Below are 14,113 nucleotides of genomic sequence, written 5' to 3' on the forward strand. Positions count from 1 at the left end.
CTCCAAGGCACATTATCATGAAAATGCCTAGCATGCATAATAAGAATAGAATTTTGAAGGCTACAAGAGAAAGAAATCAGATTACATATAGGGGGAGATCATTCATATTTCAGCAGATTTTTCAATCCAGACCTTCCAAGCTAGGAGATCCTGTAACAACATATATCCAGCTCTGAAAGAAAATGGATGCCCACCATATAAGAATCTTATATCTATCAAAATTAAGCTTTAGATTTCATGACAAAAAAAATTCCATGATAAACAAAACTTAAAAGAATCTACAGTGAGAAAGCCTGTACTAGAGAACATTCTCGGCAATATATTCCATGTTGAGGAAATAAAAAACAACAATGAAAATCAGCAGAGGGAGGAACTACACTAAAGAAAAGACCAATCAAAGAGAAACCAAGTTAAGTTAAAAACCAAAAATAAAACAAAATGATCAGGAAAACAAAACACATTTTAATAAGAACTCTGAACGTGATTCATAATTAAAAGACATAGACTGCAGATTGGATTTTTAAAAAATCCAAAAATATGCTGCCTGCAAGAAACTCATCTCACAGGAAACGATATCCGAGGACTAAATTTTTAGGATGGGAAAAAACATATCACTCACATGGACTGCCATAAAGAAGAAAAAGTTTCCATTATCTTATCAGATAAAGTGGACTTCAAACCAAAGTTAGTGAAAAGAGATAAAGAAGAACATTTAATACTGCTTAACAGAATCATATATCAACAAGACATAACAATAAAAATACGACCCAAATAATGGTGCAACTATGCATATCAAACAAACCCCTCTCAACTTCAAGAATCAAAGAGATCACAACACAATAATACTGGATGAGTTTAACACACCTCTGTCACCACTGGATAGACTTTCCAAACAAAAGCTAAACAAAGAAACTATAGAACTCAATAATATAACCAATAATATAGACTTATATATTATGCCACAAAGCAAGCTATAGCAAATACAAAAAAAAATTGGAGATACTACTCTGCATTTTATCTGATCATAATGGAATGAAATTAGAAATCAATGATAAAACGAACAAACAAAAATGGAAGCTACTCCAACATCTGGAAACTAAATAATATGCTATTGAATGATGCATGGATAACAGAAGACATCAGGGAGGATTTAAAAAAATTCTTAGAGGTAAATGAAAACTCTGATACAACACATAAAAATCTCTGAGACACTATGAAGACAGTGCTAAGAGAAAAGTTCATTGCATTATCCTCATTCACTAAAAGAATAAAAAGTCAAGAAACAAAGGATTTGACATACATCTCAAAGGCCTATAAAAAGAAGAACAAATCAACACCAAAAGCTGTAGAAGACAGGAAATAATTAAAATCAGGGCAGAAACCAATGAAACTGAAACATAAGAAAAATTGACAAAACAAAAAGCTGATTCTTTTAAAAAAATAAACAAAGTTGACACATTCTTAGCTACTCTAACAAAAAGGACAGTGAAAACACAAATTAATAAAACTTATGATGAAAAAGAACTATCAGACACTTTTGAAATACTGAGGACAATTAGAAACTATTTTGGAAATTTATACTCTGGTAAAATAGAAAATCTTGAAGACACCTACAAATTTCTAGAGGTATATGATCTGCCCAAACTTAACAGGAGGACAAACACAATTTAAACAGATGAATTTCAAGCAATGAAACAGAATACACCATCCAAAGCCTACCAACCAAGAAAAGCTCAGGACCAAGTGAATTTTCAGCTGAGATCTACAAGACCTTCAAAGAAGAATTACTACCAATATTCCTCAAATTACTGCATGAAATAGAAAATGAGGGAGCCATTCCAAACTCATTTAATGAGGCTAGCATCACCTTAATATCAAAAAAGACAAATACACATCAAGGAAAGTAAACTTCAGACCAATATCCCTGATGAACATAGATGCAAAAATTCTCAATAAAATTCTGGCAAATCAGATATACAAAGATATATTTTAAAAGATAGTACATCATGATCAAATGGTGTTCATCCCAGGGATGCAAGGTTGGTTCAAATTCAGAAATCAATATAAGTAATTTATCACTTCGATAGACTTAAATATAAGAATCATATGATTATATCATTAGAGGCAGAGAAAGCATTTGACAAAATGCAGCACACTTTCATGTTCAAAACACTAGAAAAACTAGGGTTAGTAGGAACATACCTCAACATTGTAAAAGCTAATTATGCTAAACCCAAGGCCAATATCATTCTAAATGGAGAATAAATGAAAGCATTCCCTCTAAAACCTGGAACAAGACTGGGATACGCTCTTTCACCACTTCTGTTTAACATAGTCCTAGAAACTCTAGCCAGAGTAATTAGACAAAATAAAGGAATACAAATAGGAAAGAAAGAACTTAAACCATGACTATTTGCCAATGGCATTATTCTATACTTAGAGGATTCAAAATATCCCACCACAAAATTTCTAGAATTAATAAATGAATTCAGCAAAGCAGCAGGATATAAATTCAATACCCATACATCAAATGCATTTCTATACATCAGTGATGAATCCTGTGAAAGACAAATGAGGAAAACTACTCCATTTGCAATACCCTCTAAATTAAAATACTTGGGAATCAATTTAACAACAACAACAACAAAAAAAAAAAGGCGAAAGACCATTACAATGAAAACTACAGAAATTGAAGAAGACCTTAGAAGATGGAAAGATCTCCCGTGCTCTTGGATAGGCAAAATTAATGTTGTTAAAATAACCATACTACCAAAAGTCCTATACACATTCAATGAGATATGAATTAAAATCCCAATGTCATTCCTCATAGAAATAGAAAAAGCAATCATGAAATTCATTTGGAAAAATTAGAGACTCAGAATAGCCAAAGCCATCTTTAACAAGAAAAGTAAGCAGCAGGCATCACAATGCCAGACTTTAAATATACTAGAAGGCAATAGTAACAAAAACAGCATGATAATGGCACCAAAATAGACATGTAGACCAATGGTACAGAATAAAAGACATGAAAAACCCACATAAAAACAGTTTTCTCATACTAGATAAAGGCACCAAAAACATACATTGGAGAAAAGATAGCCTCTTCAACAAATGGTGCTGGGAAAACTGGAAATCCACATGTAGCAAAATTAAATTGAACCCATATTTTTCACCATGCACAAAAATCAACTCAATGTAGATGAACAACCTAGGGATTAGACCAGAGACCCTGCACCTAATAGAAGAAAAAGTAGGTTCAAATCTTCATTATGTCAGATTAGGCCCCAACTTCCTTAACAAGTCTCCCAAAGTACAAGAAATAAAATCAAGACTCAATACATGGGATGGATTCAAATTTAACAAAACAAAACAAACAAAAAAACACTTCTCAGCAAAAGATTCAATCATTAAGGTGAAGTCAAAGCCTAAAGAATGGGAGCAAATTTTTACCACACATTGGATAATTTCCAGGATATATAAATAACTCAAAAACCTTACCAAAAAAAAAAAAAAATCAACAAGTGGGCTAAGGAATTAAACAGACATTTCTCAGAAGAAGATATACAAGTATACAAGATATACAATCAATAAACAAAGATATGAAAAAATGCTAAACATTTCTAGTAATTAAAGAAATACAAATCAAAACTTTAAGATTTCATCTCACTCTAGTCAGAATGGCAATTATCACGAATACAAGGAACAATTAAGTGCTGGAGAAGATGTCGGGGGTGGGGAGAGTCACACTAAAACATTGCTGGTGGAACTGCCAATTGTTGCAATCAATATGGAAAGTAGTATGAAGATTCCTTAAAAACTAGGAATGGAGCCACCATTTGATACACTTATCCCACTCCTTGTTCTATATACCCAAAGGGCTGAAAAACAGCATACTACTGTGACACAGCCATGTAAATGTTTATTGCAGCATAATTCACAATAGCCAAACTGTGGAACCCACCTAGATTCCTTTCTATAGATGAAAGGTTAAAGAACTATGGCATATATACACAATGGAATATTATTCAGCATTAAAAGAGAATGAAATTATGACATGTGAAGGAAAATGGATGGAGGTGGAGACTGTTATGTTAAGTGAAGTAAGCCAAACCCTCCAAACAAAATGCTGAATATTTTCCCTGTTGAGTGGATGCTAATCTGTGCAGCAAGGGGAGCGAGGGGTAAGGAGAGGTAAGGAGGGGCCATGCATGCAGGAAAGATGGCGGAATGAGATGGACATCACTACCCTAGGTACATGTATGATTGCACAAATGGTGTGACCCTACTTCATGTACAATCAGAGAAATGAAAAATTGTGCTCCATTTGTGAGCAATGAATTGAAGATATTCTGCTGACATGTATAACTGATTAGAACAAATAAAAAGAAGTTGTTCCTTGTTGTTTTAAACAATTATTTCACTGTTTTAATTTTCTATAATTGCAAATGAGAAATTTTAATATATATTTTTAAATGAAATTTAGACTGATCTTTCTGTCTTCTCATAAAAGTTCTTAGTTAAACTTTAATTATAATTCTATAAAACTTGACCTATTTACTCATTAGTTAACCATTTATTCAAAGTGTTATTTGGCCATGGAAGGGGATGCATGTTTGTTTTTGTTTGTACAGACTATGTGCATTACATATTTTGTTTTCATACCTCCTATCCCACACTCGTTTTACATGTCATGTAAGATATTTTCATAAACATTTTTTAAAGATGAAATTTTTAAAAAATTGAAATGACAGAAGTTGGATATCTCAGTTTGAAGAACTGCAAGCATGCTGCATCCCTTATTGTTGTGATGCTCAACATGTCAACACATGGCAGCATAGTTGTCATTAAAGATTGAGACCCTGAAATATTCACGTATGAGGATTAAGAGAAATCAGTACTATAAAATGTGAGAGAAGGAACAATCAAAAGGATCTAGCTATTTATATTATTGTTAGTTCCTATAAATATTTCTCTGTCTCTTCATTTTTTATTTATTTTTATACCCTGTATGTCTTCCTTTTAGATACTGCTACTTAATCCTAATTTAATAATTTAAAAGCTTTTTATCCCTTGAAGTGAAGTGGCGTTAACTTGCAAATGGCTTTTATTTCTGGATGCACTCAAGGGGCTATCTTTTGTATAAGAGATAAATTCAGTAAGGTCTTGAACATTTGCTGAAAAGGGTCTACAACTTTGTTTTTTAAATGTGAAAATACATAGAGGAAAATATTTTAAACAGCATTGTTTTAAATGTCCTGGAGATTAAGATATGTCTGTCTTTAGGGAAAGGTTAAGTATGGAGGTGACTGAGGCCAGAGATGATGCGGTGCGTGAATAATAACATCAAAAACAACATATAACTTGACAAACAATATCTTCAACAGCATCCATTCTGCAGCACAGTCTCAGGTTTTTTACCACAGCTTTCCAGAAATCCTATCTTTGTGAACAGATAATATGAGAACAGTGGGAAAATAAAAATGGAATATTAAAGAGCCACCAAAGGTGTGATGGTAGTGTTTTGTTTCTTTCTAATATAAATTGATTCAGGATAGTTTTTTCATCGTTTACATATAGTTTCTAAATTTTTGAAGTGATTTCTAGATATGTGGGTGTATATTTTCTAAGTCCTGTGAAACCAGAATGCATAAAGTGATATCCTCACTATGAGAAACTCACAATCTTGTAGGAAGTCAGACCTGTGAAGAGTTCATCCCCACACAATGCCTTTAAAAGCTGTTCTAGAGATACTAACATCTTTTGCAGCATACAATGACAGAAGCAGCTTCTGCTCTGTGGTGCATAGGAATAAGATTTTTACAGAGCAAATGAAAACTGAGGTAGGTCTTCAAAAATGAGTAAGAGAATTTTAGGCAGAAAAAATAGTAGAGGTCTTGTAATGTAGTCGCATTTTATATCATTGTTGGGAAATAATTGCCCATAAGTTTTTCTTGAAACATATAAGAATTATAAGAAGTGAATGATATGACATAATAGTTCTAAAACTTGGCATGCACCTTGAAAATGGAGAAAAAAATTAAGGTACTGTATATTTTTGCTATACAGAATCAAAACAAACCTATGAAAATATTTAATTCTAATACAATCTAAAGATTCTAGATGCTCACTAATATTTTTTAATTTTTATTGAAATATAGTGAAATAATATGTTTACATAAGCATGCAAATATCATTGTACAACTTGACAAATTTTCACTAACTGAACACACTCATGTGAGCAACAGTTCAGATCAAAGAAAAAGAATATTATCAGCATGTCTGAAACATATCCAGAGACTCCTCCTTATATCTTCAAATCAGTGAGTAGTTTCTCCTCAGGACTGTTATGTAGGTTTCAGGTATAAAGTGTGTTCACTTTCTTTTAAACTCAATATGAAAGAATTCATACAAGATATATGTATTCATTTGTGTGACATTTTTCATTCAATATTAGATATCTGTTATTTTTCCATATTATTGAGTGTAGTAGTCGATTGTTCATTGCTATTCTTATTACTGTATAGTATTTTATTCTATAAATCAACATTCCTATTCTCAATGAGAATTTAGGTAGTTTAAGTTTGGGGCCCTTCTAAATAGTGCATGCTTAGAATTCGTTTTTTTTGAATATGAATGTGCTTCCATTGGAAATATACTTAGGAGCAAAGTTGTGATATCATAAGCATATGAATGTTCACATTAACATCATCTTTTGCTTAAAGTTGAAGATTACTTTGTGAAGTAAAAGTAGTGTGAATTTAAATAGAAACTGGCCAGAAGGCCAGGCACAGTGGAACTCACCTTTAATCCCAGCAACTCCAGAGGTTAAGGCAGGAGGATGGAAAGTTACAAAAGCCAGCCTCAGAAAAAGCAAGGTGCTAAGCAACTCAGTGAGACCCTGTCTCTAAATAAAACAAAATAGGGCTGGGGATGTGGCTCAGTGGTCGAGTACCCCTGAGTTTAATCCCCAGTACCTACCCGTCCCCCCAAAAGAAAAGAAATTGGCCAGAAGATTAATGCTAATCAATAGTTTGCTTCCCACCTCTAATTTTGCCCAACAAGGTAACTACTTCACTATATAAGTTATCTTCTAAGGATCACCCAGTGAATACAAAATTCATCTTTTGGCTTGTCCATTACACAAACATAGTTAAGAACATGAGATGAGCTCCAAATATTGCAATACCAGTCTCTCCCCATCCAGTCGCCACTACACACAAAACTATACTGTTAATGCAGATATAATAAATGTGATTCCAGATGCTGAAGTACATTCCAATATGTGTTGGGAAATAAATTGTGCAGAGAAGCCAAAGTAAGATTAAAAATATACTTGAACATAAACCAAGAAAATTAAGCACCATATTACTTTCCTGTATAATATAATGAAGCATCTTCTTAAAAAAAAGATGTTTCATTTATACACAGACCATAAAGATTCGTTTTCTATAATGAAATCATGGAAAAGATTTGACTTGGTCTTATTTACAAAAAGAGAAATAAATGTTTATATTAACCTCTATTTCAAGTGTTGCTTTATGTGGACACATTGTAAGGTGGTGTGAGAGGCAAGGAAAGGTTACGGAAAGATAAAACAGAAAAGGGAGGACAAAATAAGCTGTAAAGCTACCAAAATTTTAGAAAAACAATGTGCTGTTAGAATAATTATTGCTTATGTACTGTATTCTGTCTTGTACATTGGTAGATTTTTATTAATAAATAAAGGTAGTATCTGTTCATAATGCAGTCAAATCAGTTGTGGAGAAAACACTGGAACAGGTGAATTGGATGCAAACCAACATAGGATGTGTGATCTAAATGAGGGATGCAGTGGAATTTGAAGTAGATTAGTCAAAGCCCAGAAATAGAAGCATCACAACCATCAGCTTGGAAATATATTTATAGCCACTTTGTGGAAAAATATTTAACATGCTGATGGGACCCATGTCAAGGACAGCTGAAACTGCAAACATAAAGAAAGAGGATTTCTTTTCATCAGTCCACAGGAGAAGAAATTGCATGTTGAGGATAAGGAACAAGTTATGAAATTTTAAAACACTTTTAAGAGGCTGGGATTGTGGTTCAGAGGTAAAGCGCTCACCTAGCATGTGTGGGGCCCTGGGTTCAATCCTCAGCACCACATAAAAATAAATTAATTGTGTCCAACTACAACTAAAAAATAAATATTGGAAAAAAAAAAACACTTTTAAGCCTAAATCTGGAATTTAGTCTCAAAACCTCACCCTTTGTTTAGGAAGGGAGGGCACATTGAAAATATAAAGCTGGAGACGGAGAAATTAAGGAAAGAGTCATATTCACCATAAAATAATCATAGAAAATGGAAAAAATGACAAATCATTTTTTTAAATATATGACATCTAGGACACTATTTTTCAGGGTAAATTGATTAGAGGCTGAACAGAAAGACAATGATAAGGAAGTAGCAGGAGTTGTATGTTGTGGTAATGAAGTAAGAAAATGATTTTTATGATCAATTATTACACTAATGAGGAAATTAATCAAATAGTAGAAACATAATTGGAAAACTGATGAGTGAATATGATTGACTATATTACATTTGGAATAAGTTGAAACACAGAGTAGGAGGCTTGGTGCATGGTTATTCTTAGACTTGTACCCTGAATGTCTTCTTTAAGGAAGGCAACATGGAAAAATGACAACTGCCAAGAAGTAAAGGTGGGGTTTCTGATATTTCAGGGTTTCATATTGGTGGTTTAAGGTTTCTTAGTAAGGGACATTTTTTATTTTTTTTTCTGTGTTAATCAATGACATCAAAAATAAGTTCTTCGAAGGCAAGAATATATGGCACAATACCTGATATAAAATTGTTTTATGAGAAACATAAGCTCACTGAAGCAAAATTATCTAAAAATTTTCTGTAGAACCATGAAGGTATCTCAAAGAATCTAAGTGGAAGTCCCCAGTTAGTAAAATATTATAGCAATAGATATTACTGTGTGTGTGTGTGTGTGTGTGTGTGTGTGTGTAAGAGAGAGAGAGAGAGAGAGAGAGAGAGAGAGAGAGAGAGAGAGAGAGAGAGAGAGATAATGGAACTAGTACCTAGTAAAAATTTAGTGCTTTCTCCACCTGTCAAAACTATTTATTTATATATATTCAATACTTTTTTTTTTACTTTTTGCAGAATAGCCTGCTCTATTTCTTTGGTCCCTATGGGAAAACTACTAAGTACCCCTGCTTATCCATGTACCAGGAACATTCAGCCCAGAAGAAATGAAGGACTTCATTTTCCAAAACAATTTGAATTCCCAGAGAATGGGCATTTGTCTGAATAGTTTTGATACAGACTCCCATGACTAAATCAGTCAACCACACCCAGGGGTGTGGCATTATATGGCTCCAATGTGGTACTTGCCTAGAAGACAAACATTGACAAAAGAAGGGATGATTAATTCTGAGATACCCACTCTGTCTGACTGTCTCCTGTGGATTGTGTTTTCTAAAAATGGAGCTATATTCAGTTCCCTGTAGTGACTCAAGCAATCCTTGTTAGGACATATTTTTGACCACAACAATTCTAAGAAAAATGTATATAATTAATAAAAGAGTTACACATATTTAGGATAAGAGGAGAACATCAGAATTTTCTCCTAATTTTAAATTATTTTTCAGGGAACATTTAGGTTATTATGGGCATAAATCCCATCTCTTTACTTATTAATTTTGCTGGTATTAAATACAATTTCTCCCTCAATAAGATATATCTCATGCTTCTGTTAAAAAAAGAATACTAATGAGTAAGTATCTCAGCATTATTGGATAGATGAAATAAGATAGCTCATGAAAAGTGCTTAATGAAGTGCCTAATATATAGCAAACATGCCATTGGTACTATATTACTTTTATTAAACAATAGTTGTAATTTTCTATTGGAGCTACAAAAAATTACCACAATGTTATTATTTAAATAACAACATAAATCCTTTATATTCAGGAGGTCAGAAAGATGAAATCAGTTTAACTAGACTCACTGTAAGCAGAATTGCATTTTCCTGGGGTATTGAAGGGTCAATCTGATTCCTTGTATTTTAAAACTTTTAGAGGCCAGGTATCTACATTCCTTGGTTCCAGGTGCTTTCTACCACCAATAAAGCCAGTAATATGGCATCATCCAATTTATATCTCTGACAATCGCCCTCATCTTATAAGGAGACTTGTAATTAAATTGGATCTATCTGGATACTCCAGAATAATTTCTCCAGTGAAGAGTCTTAAAATGTTCATAAATTAATATATTTATAGATACCCAGGACTAGGATTTGGACATCTTGGGGCAGCCATTATTCACCCTGACATATATATATATATTGCTGTTTGTTACAGTAAGTCTTTATCTTACAAAATTTACTCTATAAAGATGTTACTTAGTTTGTAATTTCAGTCAACAAATTCATGTCTTAACTGAAAAGAATACCCTACCTTAAGAGAAAATATTAATAAATAGAGATATGAAAAATGAAAAATACAGAATTATCGATGCTGGCATTAAATGATATGAAAATACTCTCATTTATGTTTCCATAGATATTTTTGATATTAACTTATATGAAATAAGTTATCAGTTGTTGTATCATGTTATAGAAAATACTATTATAAACAAGGTCTTTCTCCATTAAAACTTGTTGCTACATAGTATACTTGTTTTAAAATTAAATTACCAATGACCTATAGTGATTTAAAGAAGATCAAATGCTTGACTAGTTATAAAGTTAAAAAGTTTCAGTGCATGTTGCCAATATGTATTTTTAAAATTCCTCTTAATTATAAAAGGATAAAATGAATACTAAAAATCTCTAGCTTATGGTTTCAGAGAGTTCTATACAACATAAACAAATCTGTAACTTTCAGTAATATTCTTCTTTTTTGCCTCTTTTTTTGCATCATGTGAAGAAGAAATCTGTTTTTCAGTGATGAAAGCAGAAATTCTTTTATGACTGAGGTAATCTGTTTAATTCTCTCTTCAATAACATGGTTCTTGATGTAGCAGTTTGTCAAACGTATTTAGATTCTATATTGTTTCTAATTGAAATTGTTAGTTTGGTCTAGTATTTTTTTTCAACATTTACTCTGTGAGTTGATTCTACATGTTTACTGGGCTTCAGATAAATCATTATTAATTACTCAAAGGATATGTCCCATTACAACCCAAATGTAGTATTTGGTCTTTATGGGCTTCTTAGGTGAGCCAACTCCTGCCCACTTTAGAGTTTAAGATTAAAGCTAGTTTGATTTGATTTAATCTTGGATTATTTGAAAGATCATTGATTTTTCTGACTGTGTGACTTCTGTTTTGTTTCCAATTTTGACAGTGCTTGGGGATGGCTTTGCTGCAAAAAGCACTCCATAAAATAAAGTTGTGGTTTTAAAAAAAGCCTTGCTTTAAGGTAACCTGGTGCTATCCCCACATGACATTTGCTTTAAAAGAGCTCTGTGAGAAATAAACAGGCTTGCCACAAGGAAAATCTCTTGAAAAAGGAAAAAAGCCTGCTCTGAAAGATAAGCAAAAAGGATAATGAATGTCATAATCTCGTGAAATTACTGCTCCATTTATCAAAGTTTATATGTCAGATGAAGGAAAAGTAGATTAAAAGAACCTACTTGTTTATATGCACAAAGATGCCAAATTAAGTTTCCATTTTCTTATGTGGAAACTTGATTAAACTATTTTGTACGTAATTCTTTCTGAAGCTTCGAGAAGCAAATAAACAGTGGGTAAAAGGGCGGTTTGATGCCTTTGGCAGTAGCAATGAATGAATGCATAGCACCCATCATTTATTCAATCAACCAATATAAACCATGAGAGCCCATGTGATTAAGAGGCCGAATAATAATATTTAACTGAGAATTTCATTTCAGAGGAGGCAGTTTAATCACCTAGTTAACAAAAGATTATAAATCATACTTTATTACTAATTCAAATGAATTCACCATATTTATTTATTTATTTTTTTGTCAGACATGATGCTAGGCCCTGGAAATAAATTGGTAAATGACACTGAGCTAATTTATTTTTGCATGAACATGAAATGTACTGGAGGAGATTGAGTAGAATGGGGTACTATAAGGACATATGGCAGAATAATCTAACATCTTTGTTTAGTGTGTTGCCATTTTAAGGGTGATCTTCTCACCATCCCTGAAGGCAGAAGGATCAGTAGGATGGCATACCAATGTTGCTTTCTTTCTCTCCCTCCCTGCCTTCTCTTTTTCCTCCATTCCACAAATGTATGTCACAACCATCCTCTTATAGAAAGGAGCACACAGAACTGAACATAGAGAAAATTCCTTGCCCTCATGAGGCTTAAAATAAATCAGGTTATACAAATATCGATCAAATGGCTGCATAATTGTTTTCCATAACTTCTTTGGAGGAGATATGTAAATTACAATGAGAGAGAAACTTAAGTAGCTGGGTGTGGGGTATGAGTTTGTTTAGAGGAAATGACAAAAAGAAAAATTGTTTTACAGGTGAATGGAACAAATGATGATATGTGAAGAGATGAACATAAGAAGAGGTTGGAAGAATTAAAGTCCTATTGTGAATGTAGCTAAAAGGAGTTTGATTCAAGAAAACACTAGAGAGATGCTTAAGACACACACGACCATTTTATAAGAGGCACGCTGTTCCAGCATTTCATCATGTGGTAATTAATGGTATGGCTTGAGGTACAGCCATATGCTCAATTACAGAGAATGTTGTGGAATAATTAATTTAACATGCATTCCATCTCTCTCCCATGGTGAAGCAATCATGCGTGTGAGGTCACGGCTCTTCTCCAAATGTAGATCTTTAAAAACACAAACCTCATCTCCCTTGCTTATGAGTGAGTCAGGATCCTGACCAAAGCCAGTTTCTGTATAGCTTATCTATGATTATGACCTATAAAATAAATTAACCCCCTAACATAAGAGGGGGAGTTGAGACTTTTTCTTCTTCTATATTTCTTATGTGCTGAAATGGATTCTAAAATGGTTACAGCAATCACAGAACATGCCCAACCAAGAAAACCTCCAAAACAAAATAAACATATTGGAGGAATAGAACTAAATTTTACCAGATGCCCATAATGCTACTTAGTTTCATGGTATGTGGTGGGATACACATACATACACTTGTGTATATAGTGTCTATTGGATATTTAGAAATTGGAGACAGAATGAATAAAATGATACTTATAAGCTAATCTGACTTCAACATAGTATGCAATAAAATGTGTTTCTGTGCTTATAGCTCCTATAGGTTTTCAAAAACTTTTCTGATATTTAAAATATGATGTACATACTATATATTGTCATAGATTTATTTCTTTAAAGTGTTCCTGGTTTTTTTGTGTATTTTTGCACACAGATTTCAGTCCCTCTACACAGTGTCTCATAGTTGAACATAATATCCAGCATCAATACCTGGTGATCTTTGAGTGAGAAGTACAAAAAATTCAATCATGTTAGTTTGTTATGGACTGATAGTTAGAATATAATCCTGTTATCAAAACTATAAGAACTGTGTATATGTGTATGAATGTCATCCCCACTAGAGCATCTTAAGAGAAGGAACTCTGCCTCATTTATTTTTGTGATTTCTTAAAATATTCTTCCCCTTGTTTATTCTCCTGTCTCCCTAATACCTCTCAGCTTCTTCGCTAGCATCTGTTCCTTAAATAGAATTCTAATATTTTCAGTTTCTTACATTCACGTCTGACCTTCTTCTGTTTCCACTCTCTTCTCAGGAAACTTGTATTTGTGTTAATTTTAGTTGTTCAGACTCAACAATTTTAGACATCCAGACTTTTATTGTGATCTCAGTATTTCTACTATTGTTTATTATTTTTTACTATCCCCAGACAGAATTTTATATTTTAATCCCAATTTTGTCCAGACTTTTCAATTTCAGTTATATTACTGGTTTTAACAGCAGCTATAAAATATGAACAATACTCACACTAACACACTCAGACATGTATGTCTAGACATTCTTTGAAGTGCATTGTTCTGATATGCATGAACTTACTTACCATGGCTTATTAACTTTGAGTAATTTTATAAATTTTGCTGCTAGCTTTTTAGTCCATAAATT

General features: G+C 32.8%; 1 long non-coding RNA gene across 1 annotated transcript in view; it reads left to right on the forward strand.

The window, feature by feature from the left end:
* Positions 1-12,901, forward strand: part of LOC308654118 — a 33,140-nt gene extending 20,239 nt beyond the window's left edge. Inside the window, exons 3-4 of the long non-coding RNA XR_014023176.1 lie at positions 10,930-10,978; positions 12,508-12,901. This is a non-coding gene — a long non-coding RNA (uncharacterized lncRNA). The remainder of the gene's footprint in view (positions 1-10,929; positions 10,979-12,507) is intronic.
* The last annotated feature ends 1,212 nt before the right edge of the window (positions 12,902-14,113 follow it).

Source organism: Spermophilus citellus, assembly GCF_964194105.1.
Source record: "Spermophilus citellus genome assembly, chromosome: 1".
NCBI lineage: Eukaryota > Metazoa > Chordata > Mammalia > Rodentia > Sciuridae > Spermophilus > Spermophilus citellus.